This window comes from Alligator mississippiensis, chromosome 1, assembly GCF_030867095.1.
Source record: "Alligator mississippiensis isolate rAllMis1 chromosome 1, rAllMis1, whole genome shotgun sequence".
NCBI lineage: Eukaryota > Metazoa > Chordata > Crocodylia > Alligatoridae > Alligator > Alligator mississippiensis.
In genome coordinates, this window is record NC_081824.1 from 13,144,008 (window position 1) to 13,157,085 (window position 13,078).

At 47.5% G+C, this 13,078-nt stretch overlaps 1 protein-coding gene and 1 long non-coding RNA gene across 3 annotated transcripts in view; one reads left to right on the plus strand and one right to left on the minus strand.

Annotated features, from left to right (window-relative positions):
- The window catches only part of LOC109284165 (uncharacterized), a 45,422-nt gene that overhangs the window by 15,164 nt on the left and 17,180 nt on the right, over positions 1-13,078 (plus strand). The gene's annotated exons all lie outside the window — the stretch shown is intronic.
- The window catches only part of RCAN2 (regulator of calcineurin 2), a 176,100-nt gene that overhangs the window by 13,239 nt on the left and 149,783 nt on the right, over positions 1-13,078 (minus strand). The gene's annotated exons all lie outside the window — the stretch shown is intronic.

The window sequence follows — 13,078 nt, forward strand, 5'->3', positions numbered from 1 at the left end:
ACCCCTGGCAGTACAGAAGTGAATCAAGGACTCTGTAAAGGAAGACAGAGCTGGGGTTAAACCCCATGTTCACCTGAGGATCCAGCTCACAGGTTGTTTCTGCCTTTCACCCAAAAGCTGCCTATTCCCTATCTGACACATTTCATAAATTCCCCATAGCACAGCCTAGGACCAGGACTCACTGAAAAGCAAACTTAAGGTTCGGAAACATTTTCTAAATCCTCCAAGTGGAGAATAAACTTTACATCTTTATTTATACCTGTTAGGACAGATTCAGTCCCAGGGCAAGTGGGAGCAGCTCCATGGACTGCAGCAGAGTTGGACTGTTCCCATTTAGTACAAGGCATGGCTGGACCTCTTCTCAGGGACTGTTATGTTTAGAAAGCAAGTTTACAATTACTTTAAATGACGTACAAGACCAAGGGCAATCTGACCAGCCTCAGGCACTGGAAGAACAAGACATCTAAGCCAAGAGCTACTGAGGCTCCGGCATGATCATCTTTTATTTATTCACTAGCAAAGTGCCCATCAAGAATGACGGGCGGGCGGGCGGGCGGCAGGGATGGAGCGACACCACCCACCACCCCATGCTGCCGCCACTCCGCGTGCAACCCCCCCACTTTATGTCCGGCCCAGTGTGTCCCCCCACACGACACACCTACACACACACCACACACACCCAGCCACATGCCACACACACACACACAGCCATGTGCCACATCCACCCACCTGCACAGCACATATATCCAGCCACAGGCCACACACACACACAACCTGCCACACCACACACACACATCCACCCACTCACCCAGCCACATGCCACCCATCTACCCACCCAGACACATGCCACATACACTCCTCCACCCACACAGCCCCATGCCATACACACACCCAGCCATGTGCCACACACCACATACAGCAAGCCACATCACACATACACCCAGCCACACACCACACATACACCCAGCCACACACGCACCCAGCCACACAGACCCACCCACCCAGACACACACATCCACACCCACCCACCCACCCACATGCCAGCCCCTCCCACCAAGCCACACACCACATACACACACACCCATCCAGCCACACATGCCACACCCACCCACATGCTGCACACACCCAGCCACACCCACATGCCACACACACCCAGCCACACGCCACCCACCCACGCCACACGCATGCCACACACACACACACCCAGCCACACACACACAGCTGCACGCCACGCCACGCCCCCCTCCCCCTGCATAGCGGAGCACACCCCGGCCCCCACCAGCCCTGTCTCACCTCGCCTGTGTGTCTCTCTGTCAATAAGCTCCGGGCAGCGCATGCGCAGTTGGCCCGGAGCATTAAGGATAGACAGACACACAACCAGAAGTAGTGCACTTTTATTATATTTGAATTCTTTCTGCCACACATGACATACACTTCATAGGCACCCAATGTACAGGTGAGGGCAGGCATCAGGTCTCCTGGGAGAATCCTGTTTTGTGGTAAGATGGGATTAGCTGATGTATCTGCTAAACATATCATTGTCCACAGCAGAGCTGGTACTTATTTGTACTTCTGACTCCTTGATAAACCCTGCTCCCTACCACTGCAAGATATTCTAGAAGCAGATGGACGAGATCTGTCATACACCGTTCTCCCTCCCCATTCTCTTCTTCACTCTATAAGTAGCACCAAAGTTTGCCATCTACCGCCTCCTAAAACTTCTCTAACTACCCCAGTGTCACCATCCCTGCATTAAAGCCCCTTCTCAATTTAATTATGGTGTGGTCTCATCCTGCTCTTAGAAAAACAACCTTGATCTTGCCTCCTTTTCCAACTACTGCCCCATCTCCTGTCTTCTTTGACCTATATATATATATATATATATATATATATATATATATATATATATATATATATGTATGTATGTGTATATATATATATATATATATACACACACACATATATATACACATATATATATATATACACATATATATATATACACACACACACTCCAAAAGTTACCCTGAGTTCCTTTTCCCAAACCATAACTCTAAATAGACTCAAAGGGCACATCCCTGCAAGCGGAAACATGCTTTCCCCATGGATATACAGCAGCGGCATATTTGTTGCTGCTGTTCCTGGGCACTCCCCTGCATTCCCGCTTTGGTGCAAGCAAATTGCCCTGGGTGAGGTAAGGGAGGCTGGAGCCAGCACCCAGGCTGGCCCCAGCAGCCTTACCTGCGCTGGGGGCCCCCCAGGGCAGCAGCAGTGGCAGTCCGGGTGCGCGAAGCCTAGCTGGCAGCTGGAGTGTGGCTCTGACTGGCCAGGCTCCAGTTTTTCGCAGCACACAGTGCTGCTACATGTGCCACCCTGCTTTTTTCTCCCACCGCTTTTTTTAGATACTGGTATTTCACGGTATCTAATTTTACAAACAGATTCACGAATGCCACACACATTTCATGGCACCTCAAAAGACTTTGAGGTGCTGCAAACCACACGATCCTGCTTGTGGGGACATGGCTAATGAGGTGTTCAGTTGACTTGTCCTGAGCAATCTCAGAGCCTCTGTCCCATTTTCATCTCTGTTGACTTCTTAGTTGCTTGTCACTGTCAATCATAAGATCTTTTCAGTATCTTGTCCTACTTGGGCTTCAGTGACTGCATGCTCTCCTTATCCTCCTCTTACTTCTGTGGCAGTATCTTCAGCATCTCCTCCGGTGGGGCCTCTCATTTTCTGTAACTGTCTTTGGTTCCTTTCTCCCCTTTTAGGTGGATGTATATTTAAGTGATGTGGCAAATCATCTAACTGAACTAATAAAGAAAATACCCATGTCAATTTAGTTGGAAAAATGGCATGAGATTTATCAAATTCTACCAGCTGTAATCTGCCTGGGGGGAATGATGTGCAAAAGAATGAAGTTATAACACATATATCATCTTGAGTTACCAGAACCTGTTCCTAAGACACTCCAAGCCATATGGACCTAGTAGAAACGTTATTCAAATGTAATCTTGTAATGTAATTCAGTTGTAATCTTGCACTATTCAAATGTGTCTGGAACCATTTGCTTCAATAACGTTAACCATAAGAGAATTTACAACGTCTGGGCAGTTGCACATAGGGCAGTAACACCATAGGAATAATCTGGTAATCACACAAAAATTAATGGCACGTGGTTTTCTATTCATTTGAGTCAGTATCATGACCTTTTATTGATGGCCTTCTCTTGTACTCTGAAGCTCTTTTGTGTGGCAAAGTAGGGATTTTATGGGCTTGATTAATTAGGAACCAATGCAGGGTAGAAGTATTATTATGCCATTTCCTTCTTCCTTGTTCTGAATCACGATCAAATATGAATAGGTTCAGAGCTGTCTGCTCCACTTACGTGTGTCATTAGCCCCATAATAATGCCTTCCAGTTATAGTCCCTTAATCCAGAATGCTTTACAAACATTGTGGGTCAGATTCTATCTGGCCTTCATGAGGGTGAGCTGGGTAGGGGACACAGTGTCAGCCAAGCTCATCACTTGCCTCCATCATAAGAATCACCACAGCTGAGAGCAGGATTTGCTTCCCACTAGCCCCCTCTCCAGGAAAGCATTCACTCTAGGAAAGTATAAGCTATAGCAAAGGGAAAGGAGCCACAACCTCCCACACTTCCCGAATGAGGAACATTGTGTACCCTTTTAGTGGATGGTGAAGTGGAAGCATGACCTCTTGGAGCAGGGTTACCCTATGCCACCCTCAGTCTGAGGCTACACCTTAGCAGCACAGTTGTGCAGGAAACAGTTTGCAGCAAAAATCTGATATTTCGTTATTTTTCCATGGAGCAGTGGTGTGAAGCCCAGTCTTTTGTTGTCATGAGAAACATGAGACAATCTAGAAAAGGCAGCAAACTAGAGATTAGGACAGTTACATAGGATGTTGGAAACCCAGGTTCAAGACAGGCAGAGAAGAGGCTTGAACCTGGGTTTCCATGTTGAGTGGGGCGGATGCCCTAATCATGGGTCTATTGAGGGATAAGGTCCCTTGCCACCAGAAATCCCATGCTGGATCATAGGCTCGCAGGCAAGAAGGGCTGGAAGGGACCCGTGAGGTCATACAGTCCAGTATCCTGCCCAAGACAGGCTCACTCCTGAATAAATCACCCCAGCCAGTGCCTGTGCAACCTGCTCTTGACGATTTCCAGGGGTGGAGATTCCACAACTTCTCTAGGTAGCTTGTTCCACTGCTTAACACACCCTCACAAGGAGAAAGTTCTTCCTGATCTCCAACCTAAATTTCTTCTGTTGAAGTTTAAGGCCATTGCTCCCAGTCCTATCCTCTACTGCCACAGAGAATAGTCTGCCTCCATCCTCCTTATAATCATCTTTCAGATATTTAAAGACTGTTATAAATCCCTCCTCAGCCTTCTTTTCTCCAGGCTAAAGGGGAAGTTACAGGTCACACTTGGACCACACTCAATCTTTGGAATGTCAAGCAATGTTCAAGTTAGAACATATGGGAGCAGTCGCACATTAAGGGTTAATGTCATTTCTTGCCTTCAGAGCTCTGACTTGCCACTATAGGGCTGGTGAGCAGGGGCATTGCTAGAAGCCATGACATCCGTACTCTGGGTGGGGGGGGGGAAGTGGGACAGTGCATCCTGGGATGCTAGAGGACTACAAATTGCTTGTTTTATCTTTGGGGAGTAGACTGAAGTTACCCTAATATGAATTTAGTAGCAGAGCCCAGAGTTTACCCTTGCCTGAAGCAGTGTAACTTTGAGATACTCAGAGGGCACTTAGCACAAGTTAATGAGCTTTAACATGCAAACACTCAGGGCACATACACATCCAGGGAGGCTGCCCCGACATGCTGTAAATCCAGCGCATCGGACCAGATTCGATTAATCGAGTCTGCTGGAGCGCGGAAATTAATGTGCTCCAGCAGCCTCCAGCATCACATGTATCAGTGTCCCTGTGCTGAAAAATGGTAGCAGGGGCACTTTGAACTAAAGCTTGTTGAATGAGCTTTGGTTCAAAGCGCCCTGCCACCATTATTTCAGCATAAGGACGCTGATACCTGTGACGCTTCAGCACTTTTAATTAGTACAGATCGCCAATTAAAGCACTCCTCCCCTGCCTCCCAGAGCATGTCTATAAATGACCCCTCATTTGAAGTGCCCTTAGGATGGTCTAAGTCTAACATGTCATTTCACGCTAGGTAATCCTAGTTCTATTAGTCTTTCCTCTTAATTCATGTTTTTCAGGCTTCTAATCACTTTGGTTGCTCTCTGCTGGACTTTCTTATCTGTCCACATCCTTCTTGAGCTGTAGGGCCCAAAACTGGGCACACTACTGTAGGTGAAGCCTCACCAGGGCTGAATATAGCAGGAGAATGACTTCCCTTGCTTTGCAAGCGACACTTTTGTTAATACCACCCAGGATGCAGTTGGCTTTTTGCAACAAAAGCACACTGCTGGCTCATACTCAGCTTATGCAAATGCCAGGCCCTTTTCAGCAGTACTGCAGCCCAGCCACTCATCCCCCAGTCTGAATCACTGTATGCAATTATTCTGTCCCAAATGCAGGACTTTGCACTTGTCCTTGCTGAATATTATCTGATTAATTGTAGACCATTTCTCCAGTTTATTCCAGGTCATTCTGAATCCTAGCCCTGGCCCCCAGGGAGTCTACAACTCCCCCCAACTTGGTGTCATCCACAAATTTGCTAAACGTGCAGTCAATCCCATAGCCCAAATCATTAATGAAGATGTTATACAATACTGGACCCAGGGCAGCCCCTGGGCAACCCCACTGGATACCTTCTCCCAACTAGATATTGAGCCATTGATGAATCCTCATAGAGCATGATGATCCAAGTCAGTTATGTATCCACTTTAGTACTTTCATCTAGGTTGTACTTCCTTAGTTTATTCCTGAAAATCACAGAATCATAGAAAATTAGGGTTGGAAGGAACCTCAGGAGGTCATCTAATCCAACCCCCTGCTCAAAGCAGGAACATCCCCAACTAGATTATCCCAGCCAGGGCTTTATCAAGTCAGGCCTTAAAAACCTCCAAGGATGGAGACTCCACCACCTCTCTAGGTAACCTGCTCCAGTGCTTCACCACACTCCTAGTGAGAAAGTGTTTTCTAATATCCAACCTAAACTTCCCTTGCTGCAATTTGAGACCATTGATCCTCGATCAGTCATCTGCCACCACTGAGAACAGTCCAGCTCCATCCTCTTATGTTGTTGGAGACTGTTAAAATCACATCTGCTGCTCTTCCCCCCATCCACAGAGTCTTTCACCTGATCAAAGAATCAACCCTACGTTGTCAGAAACCTTCTCCAATGAGTGTCAAAGTTAACTCAGCCCTGCCAAAAGTTTTGGTTTTGCCAAATCACCATTTTCCAACAAAAACACACTGTAAAAATAGTCTTTAACTCAACTTAATAGTACAGCACTAGAAATGTATTTTTTGGTTCAGCTAACAGTTCTATTCTAATTAGTTTTAATGGAACCAAGATGAAAGCTAGTTGTTTTTCCTTGCTGGAAAGAAAAATTCACAGTTTTTTATTTCATGTTAAACTAAACATTTCATCCCAGAAAGTGCCCTAATCCACTGCCTTTCTCTGGTACACTGAATACTAAAGAATTTATGCAAAAGGGGAATGGCTCCAACTGAAGTGATTTTGAGCAAGCACCTCCAGGAAACCCTGGTAGTTAGAGCACTCTCCAAGCAGGTAGATGGAGTTGTAAAACCCTCAGCTAGAAGAGGGATTTGAACTGCCATCTCTCACATGTAGAGCTCTCACTAGTGGGTCCAAGGAGGGCAAGTAGTGACTCCATCTCCTAGGTGATTCTGCAAATTTAGCCCCACATTTGTTTCTGGCCAAAACTATCCAATGGCACTCTGCCACAGCCAGCCCTACTTAATGTGCTTTACCAGTTCCACTGCTGGCAGGTCTGAGAATGTGGCAGATTCACAGTGAAGCTCTAAAGCAGGGACGGGCAAAATACAGCCTGTAGGCTGCGTCTGCCCTGCCAGGTCATTCTATCCAGCCTTCAGGGCCACTAAAAAATTTAGAAAATTAATTTTTATTTGCCCTGGCTGTCTGTCAAAGATGACATGCAGCCACTGGCAGCAAGACCCAGGGGGAGCCTGTGGCAGGACCCAGTGGTTGAGCAGCTAGGCCCGGATCCACCCACCCTGAGCCCCTCCCCTCCCCACACCTTGCACCCCCATCCTCTAACTGGAAGCCTCTGCGGCTGGTGACCCCAGTTCCCCGCCTTCCTCCATCCGAGTGGAAAGTAAGATCAGATGGAGGGAGTGGGGAAAACCACTGCAAACCACGCAGCAGCTGGGAGCCCTGTGGTGCTTACTGAGCTGGGCTGAAGCCAGATGGGTAGCAGTGGCGGGGAGCAAAGGGAAGTGGCAGCAGCAGCGGGGGCTGAGGGAAGTGGTACAAGTAGTGGGAGTGGCAGGGGGTGCAGGGAGCAGTGCAGGAAGTGGTAGCGGCTATGGGAAGTAACGGGGGCCACAGGAAGCAGTGGGAAAAGTGGCAGTAGCTGCAGGATGCAGCATGGGAAGTGGCAGTGGTGCAGGGAGTGGCGGGGCCACAGGATGTGGCACAGGAAGTGGCAGTGGTGCAGGGAGCAGTGGGAGCCACAGGGAAAGTGGAGGGCAAGCGTTTAGGAGGGAAAGCAGAGAAACAGTGGTGGCGGGTGGGTGTGGAGCCCATGCAGGTGCCCTAGGATCAGCAGGGAACCAGGGTGGGGCAGCAGGGGCGCGGAGCCTGGGCACGGGGTCTGCCTGGCTGCATTGTGTGAGGCTCACATGTATAGTTCACAAGAGCCGCACACAATGGAGCCGGCAGCCCAGCCCAGTCTCTCTTTCTCTCCCACCCGACCCACCATAACCCCACCCCCTCCCACAGCTCCCACCCTGACCACATACCCCACACCCCTCCACCATACCCACACCCCACTCCCCAAGCACACCCCGCCACATATACCTCCTTACTGCGCACACAACAGACACTAGGACTGTATTTTGAGCTATTATGCAGTCACCTCTAGATACATTTTTAAATACAATTAAAGCAAGTTATAATAGATGTTTTATTTTTTTGTACATGATTTGGGGTTTTTTTCCGGTTTTAAGACTGCAGCTGGCTCCCTCCCAAAAGGAGTACTTCCGGAGCAAGGGGAGGGACTCCTGGTGGCAAAGGTCAGGGGATGGGGGCAGGACTTCTGGTCCCAATATGGTGACATGGGGTGGGGCAAGTGTCAAGGGGCGGGGCTACCCATGCAGCCCTCAACAGCGCCCCAAAACTCAGTAAGCGGCCCTCCACCCAAAATAATTGCCCGCCCCTGCTCGAAAGGGTGGCACTTGCCAGGCAGGAGGACTTGAGATGAAACTGCGAGGAAGATCAGCTGTATGGGTGTGCTGCTTGGTGAAGTAAGAGCAAAGCTGTTTCTGGAACTCAGTCGTGTCACAACGGAGGAGGGCTGTTTCGACACCCTTTCCACTAATCAATACACGTTCTGCTGTTACGGAGCGAGTGCCTGCACCATCATTCCACGCACTCTACCTGCTTGTGCTAATCTACCAAAAAAAGATCAAAAGTCACACAAGGATAGAATCTATCCCTGTATATACAGAGACTGCTTCTCCCGTCTTTGACATGCAGCCACTTCTGGGTCCTTGTGCGCCTGCAATGCCACACAACAGTTTGGAAGAAAAAGGTGTAGCAGGTTCTAAGCTGCTCCCTACAGGCTTGCTATCTGCAGCTCTTCTGGCTGCTTGCTAAAAGGACTCTTGCTGTGTAGAACAGCTTTCATGGGGCTCCTGTTTCTTGCCTTGCATCACTCCCAGGGCTCAGGGCAGCAGTCAGGCTCTGTCTTGGGGGAATGTAAGGATGAGTCTGTGAGGCAGGACTAGGGCCCACTCTAAACCATTCTGATTCCCAAACCATCCACTCTGCCAAATGGCGGACCTCATGGGTGCTTGCACAGGAACAAGCATCTAGGGCTTGTGTTATCAGTGGCAGTTCCAGGGCTGGGAGGGAGGCTGTGCAGACAGGCCCTGAGAAGGATAATGCTCCTTGAGGATCCTAGATTGCACTTGGCAGACTGTTGTAATTTTTTCAGGATGCAGTCTACTCCCCTCCTATGCCCAGCCACCTCCACAGGTCAGTACCTGCAGCATGGTATGTACAGGAAGGCTGTGCAGCAGGGAGCCAGCTACCTCTTAGCCCTTGCCTGCTGTGGGAAGTGCATATTGCACCAGCCGTATGGTTCCTTGAGACCTTGAAGCCAACATTTACGTGTTTCCTAACATAATCTTAGTTGCAATGGAATAGTTGCAATGGAAGATGCAACTTTCTTACTCCCCTGCAACACTGCACTAGAGCTAATCATAATCTAGCCATGACTAAGTATATTTTACTCATATGAATAGCTTCAGTGTCTTCAGTGGGAACAAAGGCTGTAGAAACAGGCTCTGAATCTGGCCTTTGAAAGACCTGAGTCACATGAAATAAACAGTCTATATGCATTAATATTTGGAGCTCTGTGTTTAAGGATAACTATATGGATTGCTCACAGGATCCTTCTTGTAGCTCACTAGTAAGAATATGTGGCAGAGCCTGGGTAGCAACACACAACAAACTAATGCAGATGGATATTGGGGATCTCGCATTTGTAGGGAGTATTCTGTGGGAAGTGCAGGCAATGCCATTCTGGAAACGAGAGGGGAAGGGAACTTGCAGCTAGAAGAGTCTCGTTTCATTTGAGCTTAGGAAAACTCTAAGGAAATGTATGTTGTTCTCAGTGGATCGCCTCCAGAAAGCTTCCCAACCATCCACACATGGAGCAACAGCTGGTAACTGGGATTGCATCAGTCTTGTACAACTTCATGCAACTCTTAAAATTATCATTTACCCTGCGATGATCATAGCTAGGGTGGCTAAGTTCTTTTTGTACCTAGTTTGGTACGCTAACAATCTTGTAAGACTAGTCCAGGCCAATAAATGTGTCTGGTGTTCACAACAGTGAAGTGACCCTCTACAGATGGATAAATGTCGCCCTCAACTCTGTAGTTCTGTTTGGGGTGGATATTAATATGCAGATAAGTAAATAACACTCCCATATACTCAGCTTGCAAAGAACTTTTTTCCAACTAAGTTGGTCTAATAAAAGATACCATGTCTACGCAAAGAACCTTGCCTGCCTGTGTCCTTACACCAACATGGCTACAACCAAAACCCCAGCACTCCCATACTCATAACAGACAGCATGAACCGTGGGCTAGTGGTTAGGAAAGAACACTGTTTCTGCCACTGGTGTGTGCTATGTGCTTTACAGAAACTCCCTTAGCCCAATCTTAACATCTGTAAAACAGATACAACAGATGTCTGGGACCCTCTGGGACAGACGGGCTCCTCTGTACAGGATGTACTGCAGGGCTCAGTTCGGATACTGCTGATACCGGGAGTGATAGACATTATTGTAGCTGGTGCTGTAGGACACAATACTCACCTACTGCCCAGGGATGCATTAGGCTCACTGAATTAGTATTTTCAAAGTGCTCTGAGACTTCCAGTAAAAATAAAATCCAGCTAACTGCAGAGAACCTCACTGCAACCCTTTAGTGCCCTCATCCAGCCTCTTGTTGGAGTATCAAGAGCAAATGCCAGAGGATTGCAGGCTGCACTGGAAGAAGCAATCCTCTGCACCCAAGCCCAGAGCTGGTCAACAGCCACCGCAACAGACCTCACTGTCCTAGTTTCCTCCTCACCCCTCCCCAAGTATCCTGCAGGGCTGGGTGTCTCCCAGAGCCATGAAGGGGATACACGTGGCCTTGAGTCCATGCTATGCTCTTATTCAGGAAAACTACAGCACTTCTGTTACAAGGGAAACTCTGTGGCCATAGAGGTGAGGGTTGTTCATTGGTGCATAACATTATTATTATTACTCATATTCTACACCATGTTTAGTATAATGGACTAAAACCAATCAAGGTCAGTGCTGGGACAAGTCTTCTCAGAAGTCACCCATGCACAGAGGGGCAGCATGAGGGCTATTGGACCTAGGAAGCTTCCACCTCTTTGGGGACTAGGCTTTAAGTGGGACCTAGGTGATGCACAGGTCTTGCCCCAGCTCCCTTCCAGCCAGTCAGAATACTGAAATGAGCAGAAATGCCATCTTGAGTAAAGATTGCAGGATCCAGGCTCTTTTTACCTCTTCTCCCACAGTGGAAAACACCCATTTCTTTTTGGTAATAACTCAACCAAAGAAAAGGATTCTGACGGGGGAAAGATCTGTCTGACTTAAACAAGCATGAGATACTTGAAATGTTGCCTCTGCCAATGCTATATGATTTAAAAAGGAGATAATGCAGAGGGCTGAGAGATTTTTTAAATGAAATCCTAAATATAGCGAGTGCACAGTTGAGAAATGCAGCAGTTTTAAAACCTCCTCTGCAGTTAACTAAAATTGATCTCCTTAACATGCTAAAAATAGAAAAGGAGGTAGGAGGGGTGGGGAGGGAGAGGAAACAATGACTTTTCATATTGTTCCCTGCAGGCTCCTTAAACAAGGGTGAATATGACCTTCATGCATTGCTGTCCCAGAGTGCAGAATAATGAGTGATATTTCACATTTCACTGCTCCAGAACAGGAATTGATTTATTACCCAGCTAGCTGGAGGATTCGTTTACATGTTTCCATTTATAATGCTGCTGAAGCCAGGAGAAAGGAGGGCTCTTTGTTTTCCTGGTATTCAGCAGTTTAGAGGCATAAAGCTTGATTCTGAGAATAATGGTCTGTACTACAGTAAGAAGCACTGGACCTAATCATCCCATCCTGCGGGAAAGCCCATGTGATGGGGCTGAGACAGGGGATCTCTGGGTGCTTTCCCAGCTGAAGATTTCCCCCATGCTATTCCATCAGAACTGAGGACATGCACGGACTGGGCTCTCACTTGAAAACATCATGGGATGGTCCCATAAGCTTCATGGATTTTGAAGGGGACCAGCCATCTGCTGTCCCATCCTCTCCCTCTAGGAACTCTTCTCTCATCTGTCAGGACTTCTTCAGCTGGCAGCCATACAGCAAAGAGGTCCCCCCTATACAGATGAGCATGAAACCCTTCTTCTGCCCTCGGAGAAGTTTCTGAAGTTTGGACATTTTCTTGGACATTTGACTCAAGCAGGAGGAAATTTTTGGAGGGTCAAAAAGTTGACCCTCAGAAACTTCCAAAACTAAAAATTAGGCGGGGAAATTAAATCAGGCCAATCAAAACAATTTTGTTTAGATAATGTATATATTTTTATTTTGTCAATATTTTAAGGTTTATGATACATTATAATAACCTTCATAATAATTTAACTGCCTAAATAATAGTTTACTCTCTACAAATAGAATAGTTTCATTTTGAAGATGCTGAAATGGGTCATTTCAACAGCTTCAAAATTTGTTTCAATTTTTCTGAAAAGGGAAATTGGGCTTGATCTGGGAACGTGTCTGGTCGCCACAAACTGGGATTTTGTAATGGAAAACACCTGGTTAAAATTTTCCCAAGTAGCCCTCACCCACCACAGGGATGGGAGGACCTACTTCCATTGTATCTACTTATTCACTGTCATCTGAGACTCACTTCTAGGAGTCTCTAATTGTCTCCATTCATTTCTGCTTGCTTCTCTGAGCAACCCCATAGGCAAGCCCCACAGCCCCACTCCTGAAAGTGGGGTGTGCGTTTTTCTCTCTGTGGGCTCAGTCCTGCGAGGATCCCTCTTTCCACTCTGAGAGGTCAGAGTGCTTAAGAAGCATTCAGCAGCTAGCAGAACTTGTCAGAAAGAAAACATATATAAGCATTGTCTTTGGTCGCTGTATACCATGTTAACTCAAATCCAAGATGAGCCCCCTCTTCAGCATGAGGAAAAAAGCCCCTTGTCTTAGATTTGTGTACAAGGGAGAGGGGGCAAAGGGAACATGTCTGAGTCTGGGCCAGACAGAGACACAGCAGCCACCTGCGCCTCCCTGCTTGCTCTCTGAAGCCCCCCACTCTGCAGCCTCTGCCCC